The sequence below is a fragment of the Excalfactoria chinensis genome, chromosome 3, assembly GCF_039878825.1.
Source record: "Excalfactoria chinensis isolate bCotChi1 chromosome 3, bCotChi1.hap2, whole genome shotgun sequence".
Lineage (NCBI taxonomy): Eukaryota > Metazoa > Chordata > Aves > Galliformes > Phasianidae > Excalfactoria > Excalfactoria chinensis.
This window is the reverse complement of record NC_092827.1, coordinates 20678013-20689758: the sequence shown is the minus strand read 5'-3', so window position 1 is coordinate 20689758 and position 11746 is coordinate 20678013.

Here is an 11746-nt window from a genome sequence, read left to right as displayed (position 1 = left end):
CTGGGATAGTAACCAGACCCTTTATAACTACTCTAGAGTTAGAATGCAAGGCTATATGTCATAAGCCATAAAAAGTTGCTAAAAGTATGGCACTGTTCAAACTCCATGAAATCCATATTCAAGATATTAAAGACTGATCAACTGAGTGCTTATAGATTACAGGTTCTCCCATATTTTCATCAGGGACCACTGATGCTACCAATGTTCTGGAAGAAAATATAAAATCAATACAAATAAATTTGTGGGTGACATGAACACTGGTAGAGCAGTAAATAATACTAGAGGCAGGCTGGTAATAAAGATTGCTATGCGTCATTTGGTAAAGAGATGGTAAGGTTAATTTAAACACGTACAAGGTCATATAACAAGAAAAATGGAATCTACATCATCTTTGTGGAGTAAAAAAAAAAAAAAAAAAAAAAAAAAAGATTTTGAAGGAATTGACTTGGAAAAAGCCTTAGAATAAAAATGAAAATGGATTTCTGAATTTGTTTCCATTTATAGACATATATATTGATTATAGGTTTGGATTGTAGTTTGTAGGTATTGATTGTAGGCTGTAGCCAGTGTTGTAGATACCGAAGATGTTGACAATACCTGGAATGGAGTATTTTTTATTCTAATCAAAACAGTATGAGATTTCTTGTGCCCCCATAAAGTATCTTCCATGCAGTACATTCATGAGAATACCTGTCATCCAATTTAGTAGCTTCTGCTTACTTTGTGTTTAGAAATAATTATAAACATGTACAGTATAATACACATTTCTGATAAAAAATGGCCAAATAAAGCTGATAGTGGCTGTTCTTTAATTTTAAAGTAGAGGATTTTCTTGCTACATGTGTCACAGCACTGCAATATCATCAAAGTTCCACCACTCCAGTCTTCAGAGAAAGCCAATTACACGGCAGCAATGTAAAAGAATGCATACGAGGAAATTAATGTGCATTTTGGTGCTTGAGCTACATTATTTTAGTTCAAATATGTCACTTTATTGTCTAGCTAGATGCAAATATGCAAGGAATAGGAACCTCTTCTTGTGAGACAGCACTTCCAAGTACTAAATCGCATGGCTGCAGTGCATGACTCTCCTTTCTTATTATTCTTCCAGAACTCAGCACATCTTTCATGCCCTTGCAAGTGGTCTGTATTTCCACACTGCCTCAAGTAAGAAGCAAGACTTTACAGCTCTTTGCTTTCATGATTAGAACTGCTATCTCATTCTGGTTTTGTTTTTGTTTTTCCTGCTCTCATTGATTCAAATGTCTTTTTGCTAGTTTCAGAATAAAATGAATAAGGAATGGTAAGCTTACGCTCTGTTCTCCCTCATCTCACTTGAGTCTCTTATCTCATTTTCTTGCCTGGGCTGCTGTCTATGAGCCAGCAGACCTCACTTGTGGACCAAAAGGCAAAGGGCATCCTGGGCTGCATCAGAAGAAGGGTGAGACAGGGAGAGTGAAGTGATTGTTCCTCTCTACATCCGCATGAGGCCTCATTTGAAGTATTGCATCCAGATCTGGGGCTCTCAACATGGAAAGTGTCGTGGGTTAGCCTAAGATCTACCTGCACCCATGACAGGGGGGCAGTCGGCCCGCAGGCCGCTGGCCCAGAAGGAAAAGAAATTCAGGGAAAATGAAATAAATACAGCGGCAGCGATCTAAGGAGGCACACTTATTTACTAAATACTATATCGAAATACAGAATAGCACAATATAATACAATATAATTGGAATTAAGGCTAACGAATCAAGTAAAATAAGAGAGAGTGAGTCCCGAAACCGAGAGGCCTACTGTAACTCTAGGCGAAACGGCTGGAACGCTCCCACACGGCTCTCCCCCTGGCTGGCAGGATCCAAGAGAGCGAGTCCAGCACTGAAGTGAGATTATATAGTCCTGGTCATATGACTGACCGTGGTGCTCCCTGGGACATGTAGTCTTCTTTCTGTGAGCAGCAGATTCGTCAAAATTATCTGTGCTTAACATGATGTTATGATGTGGAATACTGATAGCAAAATTACAACATTGCAAAACCATGACATTCCACCCCTTATTCTACATCATTACATTATGCTTATTATACACACACACACATATATATATAGTCGTGAGCAATCAGCAACCTTATTTTCTTAACAATTTATATCTATTTTCATGCAAATCCTTAGGCTGAAAATAAAACTTTATATCTTAACACCCTATTATTTACTAAGTTGAGGAAATGGCAAAACTGCCGGAAAAGGAATATGACAGCGGTGAAAGGGAAAAGCAGCGCTAGTGGGGCGTCCCCCACATCAAGGTGCACCCATCCTTTCCCAACCACCACAAATTCCCTTTGAATTAAACTTCTTTCCACGTGTGCTCTACACATGCATGGCCAGTACATGATATAGAGCCCAGATGGAAAAACTTACTTATAGGATGCCTAGCTTACGTATACGGAAAATGTTTTCTTAACATTAATCCATCTATCTTAAGTCCTGCACCATAATTGGACATTCGTCATATATCTTTAAAGCTCTACTTATATATACAAGAAATTATTGGCTGCACTCCCCCAGCATCAAATTCCCTTGTGGAACACATTGAACATCCCCATTTTTGTGCATCACCCACCAAGTACATCCAGGTCCCTGGGCAAAAACAGTACCTCGGAGAGGTTTTCCCTTTCCAGATGCTGGAAGGACCCAAACCGCTTTTCCTAACACGCTCTTTACGTGTACTACAGGAACCTTATCTCCTTCTACGGTACGTATGGAGCTGGATTGGTTGGGACCACCACGATTACCAGATCCTCGAGTGTTGACCAACCAGGTGGCTTCTGCTAAATGGTTTTCCCAATTTTTGTATGTTCCGCCGCCCATTGCTTTCAACATAGTTTTTAACAATCCATTGAATCGTTCAATTTTACCAGACGCCGGTGCATGATAGGGAATATGGTAAATCCACTCAATGCCATGATTTTTGGCCCAAGTATTTACAAGGGAATTTTTGAAATGAGTTCCATTATCTGATTCAATTCTTTCTGGAGTGCCATGCCGCCACAGGACTTGCTTTTCCAATCCTAATATGGTGTTTCGGGCGGTAGCATGGGGTACTGCGTATGTTTCAAGCCACCCAGTGGTCGCCTCGACCATGGTGAGTACATACCGTTTACCATTTCGGGATCGTGGCAAGGTGATATAATCAACCTGCCATGCCTCCCCATATTTATACTTTTGCCATCGCCCTTCCCCCCAAAAAGGTTTCATCCTTTTGGCTTGTTTAATTATAGCGCATGTTTCACAGTCATGAATGACTTGAGCAATAGCATCCATAGTTAAGTCCACCCCTCGGTCTCTGGCCCACTTGTATGTTGCATCTCTTCCTTGATGACCCGACGTCTCATGGGCCCACCGAGCTAGGAATAATTCACCTTTGTTCTGCCAGTCCAAGTCTATCTGAGCCACCTCAATCTTGGCAGCTCGATCAACCTGATGGTTGTTTTGATGTTCTTCAGTGGCCTTACTTTTAGGCACATGCGCATCTACATGGCGCACTTTTACAACAATATTCCTTATTCGGGCAGCAATATCTTTCCACAGTTCAGCAGCCCAAACAGGTTTACCCTTTCGTTGCCAGTTGTCTTGTTCCCACTGCTGCAACCACCCCCATAAGGCATTTGCCACCATCCATGAGTCAGTATAAAGATGAAGCATCGGCCACCTCTCTCGTTCAGCCACTTCTAAGGCTAGCTGAACAGCCTTTACCTCTGCAAATTGGCTTGACTCTCCTTTACCTTCAGTGGCCTCTGCAACTTGTCGTGTGGGACTCCATACAGCAGCTTTCCATCTGCGATGTTTCCCTACAATACGACATGATCCGTCTGTGAATAGGGCAAATTTCTTTTCATTTTCTGGTAGCTCGTTGTATGGTGGGGCCTCTTTAGCACGTGACACCTCCTCTGCGGGCGATGTCGCAAACTTTTTACCCTCAGGCCAGTCCATGATCACCTCTAGGATTCCAGGACGGCTGAGTTTCCCCATCCGAGCTCGTTGTGTGATTAATGAAATCCACTTACTCCAAGTGGCATCAGTAGCATGATGGGTGGAGGGAACCTGTCCTTTAAACATCCAATTTATTACTGGCAAGCGAGGTGCTAGAAGGAGCTGTACTTCGGTACCAACTACTTCAGAAGCAGCCCGAACCCCCTCATACACGGCTAAGATCTCCTTCTCAGTTGGAGTGTAGCGCTCTTCAGATCCCTTATAGGCTCGACTCCAAAATCCTAGGGGTCGACCTCGGGTCTCTCCTGAGGCTCTCTGCCACAAACTCCAAGTGGGACCTTTTTCTCCAGCAGCAGTGTAGAGGATGTTCTTTACATCCTGTCCCGTCCGTACTGGCCCCAAGGCCACGGCACGGGCTATCTCTTGCTTTATCTGCTCGAAAGCTTGCTGCTGTTCAGGACCCCATGAGAAATTATTCTTCTTCCGTGTCACCTGATAGAGGGGGCTCACAATGTGGCTGTAGTTTGGGACATGCATTCTCCAAAAACCCACTACTCCCAAGAAAGATTGGGTCTCTGTCTTGTTGGTGGGCGGAGACATAGCAATGATTTTGTCAATCACATCTGCCGGGATGTGACGACGCCCATCTTGCCATTTTATACCTAAGAATTGAATTTCTTGGGCAGGCCCCTTCACTTTGCTGCGCTTAATAGCAAAACCAGCTTGCAAAAGAATTTGGATTATTTGTTTTCCTTTCTTGAAAACTTCTGCTGCTGTATCACCCCACACGACAATATCATCAATATACTGCAAGTGCTCGGGAGCATTACCCTGCTCCAAAACAGCTTGGATCAAACCATGGCAAATGGTTGGGCTGTGTTTCCACCCCTGGGGTAGACGGTTCCAGGTGTACTGAACACCTCTCCAGGTAAAAGCAAACTGTGGCCTACATTCTGCAGCCAATGGGATGGAAAAGAAGGCATTAGCAATGTCAATGGTGGCATACCACTTGGCTTCTTTTGACTCCAGTTCATACTGGAGTTCTAGCATGTCTGGTACAGCAGCACTCAATGGTGGTGTGACTTCATTCAGACCGCGGTAATCCACCGTCAGCCTCCATTCTCCACTGGCTTTACGCACTGGCCATATGGGACTGTTAAAAGGCGAGTGAGTTTTGCTAATCACTCCCTGTTTTTCTAATTGACGAATTAACTTCTGAATGGGAAGTAATGAGTCCCTATTGGTGCGGTACTGCCGTCTGTGCACCACTTTGGTGGCAATTGGTACCTCTTGGTCTTTTACCTGGAGCAACCCCACAGCAGAAGGATCATCTGACAGATCAGGTAAAACTGACAGCTGCTTAACACCGTTTGTGTTAACAGCAGCTATTCCAAAGGCCCATCGATACCCCTTGGGATCCTTAAAATATCCCATCCTGAGGTAATCGATACCCAATATACATGGAGCCTCTGGACCAGTCACTATAGGGTGTTTTTGCCAGTCTTTACCAGTGAGGCTTATTTCGGCCTCCAATAGAGTCAATTCTTGGGAACCCCCAGTCACTCCATGGATATGTATTGATTGTGTCCCTTGGTGACTGGAGGGCATTAGGGTGCACTGTGCACCAGTGTCCACCAGGGCCTTATATTTCTGTGGTTGAGATGTGCCAGGCCACCTAATCCACACAGTCCAGTATACTCTATTATCCCTTTCCCCCCCCTGGCTGGGGGCAGGGCCCCTCTATTGGTTACCTCGGCGGCTTGCGGCAACTGGAGCCTTCCCCCTTCTGGAAGGGTCCGCCTTGATGACTGACTTGCGTTGTAATTCTTTCACTCGTGCCTGGAGTGCAGAAGTGGATGAATTACTCCACTTCTTTATATCCTCCCCTTGACTACGCAGGAAAAACAACAAGGCAAAACGTATGACCTTACTGTTGTCATTTGCTCCAACATGAAGACGTCTCTTTTTTATGGTTGAGATCTTCAATGGTACAGGATGGGAGGATCTTGCTTTGTTTAGTTTTCCCGATAGGCCATCGTGGGAATCCTGGTCCCCATCATCTGGTACCACCATGGATCCATCAACATCGGGCACGGTAGTCAATATATCTATAATATCATTCTGTGTGTCTTCCATTTTATCTAACCTTTTAATTACGGTTGAGATGCAAACTCCTATAGTATTTATAAATAACTCAATTCCATGAATTTTATCAATCAGTTCACTCACAGGGGGTTCCCTTGCCCCTGTGCCATATATTATTGCTAGTGCACTAGCATGCTCTTTTGGTGCAGTCCTTGTAAATGCACGCCACATAAGGCGTGAAACACGGACTGTCTCAGGATCATGTAATTGGTTGGGATCATCATGTCTGAAGTTAGGGCTGTATAGCATTTCCACCACAGCACGTTCTCTCAAATGTCGAATACCTGTCTCTATATCAGTCCATTTCTTTTCCTCAGGTGTCAGATCCTGTTTAAGGGGAAATCTTTCTTTTACTGCTAACAGCATCCTCGTCCAGAGGGTGTAGGACTCATCTTGGCATGTGCCAATACCTCTATCCACACGTGAGTCCCTGGAAACGCTACCCAGTTGGCGAGCTTCATTGCCATCGAGCCACACACTGTTGGCCCCATTGTCCCAACATCGAAGTAACCAAGCAGCTATAGATTCTTTTGGCTGGCGTGCATAGTCCTTTCTTAGATCCCGAATTTCACTCAGTTTTAAAGATCGATCAGTAAGAGTTGTGATTTTTTCCTCACCTCTTGCTCTTCCAGGAGTCCTTGGTGTTGATGGCGGCAGCTGTATTGATGAGGACCCCCCATTTGAAATTTTGGGGGCAAGAAATTCTGGCATAGAAAATCTAATTCTTGGCTCCTCCTCTCCTATTTCCTCTATTTCCTCCAGTTCACCCTCCCTTTCTTTTCTCTTTTCTTCTGCCTCCTCCTGCTCTTCTATCACCCTCTGCTCTTCTACCTCCTCTGGTTGTTCTAACTGAGTTGAAACTCGTTTCGTTTTTCGTCCTCTTACAGGGGCAACCAACATTGAATCTGGTGCCCCCTGTGGTTGATCAGGTTGGCTGATTTTAATGCCCTCCAATTTAACTTGGAGTCCATCTCTGAGGGCGTTCAGTTCAGATTCGAGGATGTCCCTCTCGGACTGGAGGGTATCATACATGGACTGGAGGGCACTTATGTCCTTCCGGAGGGAGTTACGATCGAACAGGATGGTACCGTACTCAGTCCGGAGGTTGTCGCGCTCGAACCGGAGGGTGATGTGCTCAGACTGGAGGGCATCTCGCTCGGATTGAAGAGCGTTATACTTTGAAAAGAGGGCGTTGTGCTCAGACTGGAGGGCGTCATACTCGGACCGGAGGGCGTCTCGCTCGGATCGGAGAGTATTACGCTCGGACTGGAGGGCGTTGTGCTCGAAATGGAGGGCATTGTGCTCGAACCGGAGGGCATTGTGCTCGGACCGGAAAGTGTCACATTCGGACTGGAGGGCGTCACGCTCAGACTGGAGAATGTTGAGTTTGGACTGGAGAGTGTCACGCTCGAACTGGAGAGTGTCGAGTTTGGACTGGGGAGTGTTACGCTCGGACTGGAGGGTGTCTCGCTCAGACCGGAGGGCGTCACGTTCGGACTGGAGGGCGTCACGCTCAGACTGGAGAGTGTCACGCTCGGACTGGAGGGCGTCACGCTCAGACTGGAGAGTGTCACGCTCAGACTGGAGGGTGTCTCGCTCGGACCGGAGGGCGTCACGTTCGGACTGGAGGGTGTCTCGCTCGGACTGGAGGGTGTCACGCTCGGACTGGAGGGTGTCACGCTCGGACCGGAGGGCGTCACGTTCGGACTGGAGAGTATTGAGTTTGGATTGCAGGGAGCCTTTCTCATTTCGGAGAGCCTCTCCCTCATACCAATATGTGTCTCTTTGATGTAAGAGATTTCTTCCCTTGACTCTGAGACTCTCATTCTCACACCAGAGTGCCTCTCGTTGTCGTAGGAGGTTATTTCTCTCAGCTAGGAGACTCTCCTTCTCAGTCCAGAGGCTCTTCTGCTTGGCCTGGAAACTCTCTCGCTCCTTTCGTACTGTCTCCCTGAGACTCCTTCTCTCAGCCCTTAGACTCTCTTTCTCAGCTTCCCAAACTTTTTCCCTCTCTGCCTTTTCAGCTCTGAGACTCTCTCTCTCAGTTTCCAAAACTTCTTCCCTCTCTGGAATGGTATTGAATAAGGCCCGATAAGCATTAGCCAGGCCAAAAATCATTTGTGCCTCCTGAGATCTGCCTGAGCCACAACATTCCTGTCTCAAATATGCAATCAAACTTTCGGGATTCTTCAAGTGTTCAGGAGTAAAGCTCCATGACACTGAAGATGTCTTTCCCTTAAAAATCTCTCCAAAACCTCTCCACACTCCCTGCCATTCAGTATTCTCTGGTTTTGGGGAAGATTTCCTCAGAATGTAATAAATCCAGATACTGATAAGTAAAAGAATCAACAGCAGGTTCAGGGAGATTGACACGAGAAACTCAATTGACAATGTGGTCAACTGGGCTTTCAAAAACTGCATAAAAGATTCAAAAAAGGAACGAGGAGCATGCTCGAAAACCACAATTTCTGTAATATTAGTTGCTCCTTCTGGAGCTTCTGGAGCTGTATGCAAGTACCAAGTAAGCATTTCTAAAAATGTTTTCAATCGATTGTATATGCCTATAGCCCCATAGATAAAAGTGGCGAGCTTAATTATTGCCCAATAGGTTTGGATCATTACAAAGGAAGAACCAATAGCATGCAATCCTTTGTAAAATAATTTAATTAGAGGCCACATTTTTATTTATTTATTTATTTATTTTCTTCAAGAGTGGGGAAAAAAAAAGTAGAGCTCAAGTTTACAAAATAGAGCTTAAGGTTTACAAAATATACCGGGCTGTTGGCAGTCTGCCTGGATTTCAAGACCTCAAAGTATGTAAACTATTCCGGGGTATTGGCGGTCCGCCCGGACTTTCAAGGTCAAGCTCCTAGGTGCAGAAACGTAAACTTAGATAGCCCCTTAACGAGAAAAAACTCTGTAAAAACTCTGCAGCTCTGTAAGAAGCTAAAAGAACAGCAGAAAAAAAAAAACGGCAACTTGCCCGATTCTCCACCAAAATCCTGTCGTGGGTTAGCCTAAGATCTACCTGCACCCATGACAGGGGGGCAGTCGGCCCGCAGGCCGCTGGCCCAGAAGGAAAAGAAATTCAGGGAAAATGAAATAAATACAGCGGCAGCGATCTAAGGAGGCACACTTATTTACTAAATACTATATCGAAATACAGAATAGCACAATATAATACAATATAATTGGAATTAAGGCTAACGAATCAAGTAAAATAAGAGAGAGTGAGTCCCGAAACCGAGAGGTCTACTGTAACTCTAGGCGAAACGGCTGGAACGCTCCCACACGGCTCTCCCCCTGGCTGGCAGGATCCAAGAGAGCGAGTCCAGCACTGAAGTGAGATTATATAGTCCTGGTCATATGACTGACCGTGGTGCTCCCTGGGACATGTAGTCTTCTTTCTGTGAGCAGCAGATTCGTCAAAATTATCTGTGCTTAACATGATGTTATGATGTGGAATACTGATAGCAAAATTACAACATTGCAAAACCATGACAGAAAGGATGTGGAATTTCTGGAGAGGACACAAAGGATGACCAGGAGGATAACTGGAGGGCTGGAGTGCCTCTCCTAAGAAGACAGGCTGGAAGAGCTGAGCTCGTTCAGTTTGGAGAAGGCTGTGGGGAAGCTACATTACAGGGATTTTATAAACAAGAGGGAAAACTACTCTTTATTCGGATAGATAGTGACAGAAGAGGAGGGAATAGTTTTAAATTAACACAGGGAAAATTTAGATTATATATCAGGGGAAGTTTTTCACTGAAAGCTCAGTGAGGTCCTGACACAGACTGCTCAGAGAGGCTGTGGATGGCCTATACCCAGAGGTAGTCAAGACCAGGTTGGATATGGCCCTGGGCAATCTGATCTAGTACTTGATCTAGTGGCTGGCAACTCTGCCTGAGGCACAAGGGTTGGAACCTGGTGAACCTTGAGGTCCCTTCCAGCCCAAGCCATTCTATGATTCCAAGATTCTATGATTCTGTGATTCTATGACCTATGTCATTAGCACAATCATGCACTTGATTTTCAGTTTAAAAAGGCACAGTATGTTTTAGCTGTTATCGTTAAGTCTAAGAAAATTGCCTTTCCATTCCTCATCAGCCACTTTTATTTAGTTTGGTTTGCATAATCATCATCTCTGAACTTCTTTTTATTCTTGGATGTCTTGCTAATGAAACCCTTATTTTTATTGTAGTTATGTTCAGGGCATTCTGTCTGAAAATTAAGCATATATTTAAGTGTCATCTAGTATCAGTATCTAAATTCCTTTTCAGATAATTTATTATAATTTTCCATTTTCCTAAAAAGAGGACAAAAATGAATATTTAATTGTTTTAAGGAAGAAGAAATTTAAAGCAAAGAATAAAAATTAACTTGAAAATGTAATAAGCATAATTGCAAGGCCACATTTTCAATTTGTTCTTATTTACCATATCCACAACTTGACAATACAGTATGGCTATTCACTCAGGCAAAGAACAAGATGATGTGTACAAACATCCCTTTGTTCTTTTTCTCTTCTGAGTTTGGCCTCATTTAGACTGCATGATCCTTTTTAGTAGAGATTATATGGTCTTGAGTGCCTAAAAATCCTTTCTATATTTCTGGCACTTGCAGAAACAGATAATTAGATCCAAAAAATATCTCTGAGATTTTGAGCCCACCCCATTCTCAATTAAGTTAATTATTTTGCACAGGGTCAGCATATATATTATAGTTTATATATATATATATATATCAGTTGATTTCTAAATATAGGGCTTGGGGAGCATCTAGGTAATTATTTGGAAGCAAATACAGAAAGAATTAATGGTGTTTCTTCCAGAGCAGTTCGAAAAGGTGAAGAATTGTTAGGGATGTAGGGTTTTTTTGGATACAAACAAACAAAAAATAGAGGAATAAGGTATTAATGTGACAGAGAGATAAGGAATTCGTTGACATATTCTGTGACAGATAGCAGAATTAATTATTGATAAAATTGATTCTGAGTTTAGTATTAGAAAAGAGGTTTGATTTAAATATGAAAGACCAAGAGAAAGAAAAAGAAAATGGCCTAAAATGTACAGACCACTTTCTCAGATTCGTTATTATAATAGGATCGAATAATCCTGTTGAGTACGCAAAATTATAACTTTTAATATTCATTTTTCTCACTAGTTGGATTGATTGTCTTCTGTTTGTTTGCTCACCATCTCTATCACTTGCTAGTGATACCTCCCTGAAACACTGCAGGAAAAACCACTGTGCTGCTACACACAAGGTCCAGGACATCAGGCCCAAACAAATGGAGATTCTCCCAATGAGGAAGGGGGTCAGGATGATCAGTGCATGCCTGGTGGTAGGGAGTGGTAGGATAACTCCACTTCTTGTCCTCTTCCAATTGCTTTTGTATTCCTGCCTGTGGGGTGAAGGTGTTGGGAGGGTGGAGGGAGATGGTGTAGGGCTGTTGTAATTAGTTCAGAAATTGGGAGGCAATTAACTGGAACAGCATCTGCTTCTAAAGTTTTTTTAAGTTAAATTTTATTTCTTATTCCAGTATTACACTTGAGAATATACAAAGCTTCCTCTTTACACACAGTTTTTGCTGCTCTAATTAATTCCTTTCTTTTCTT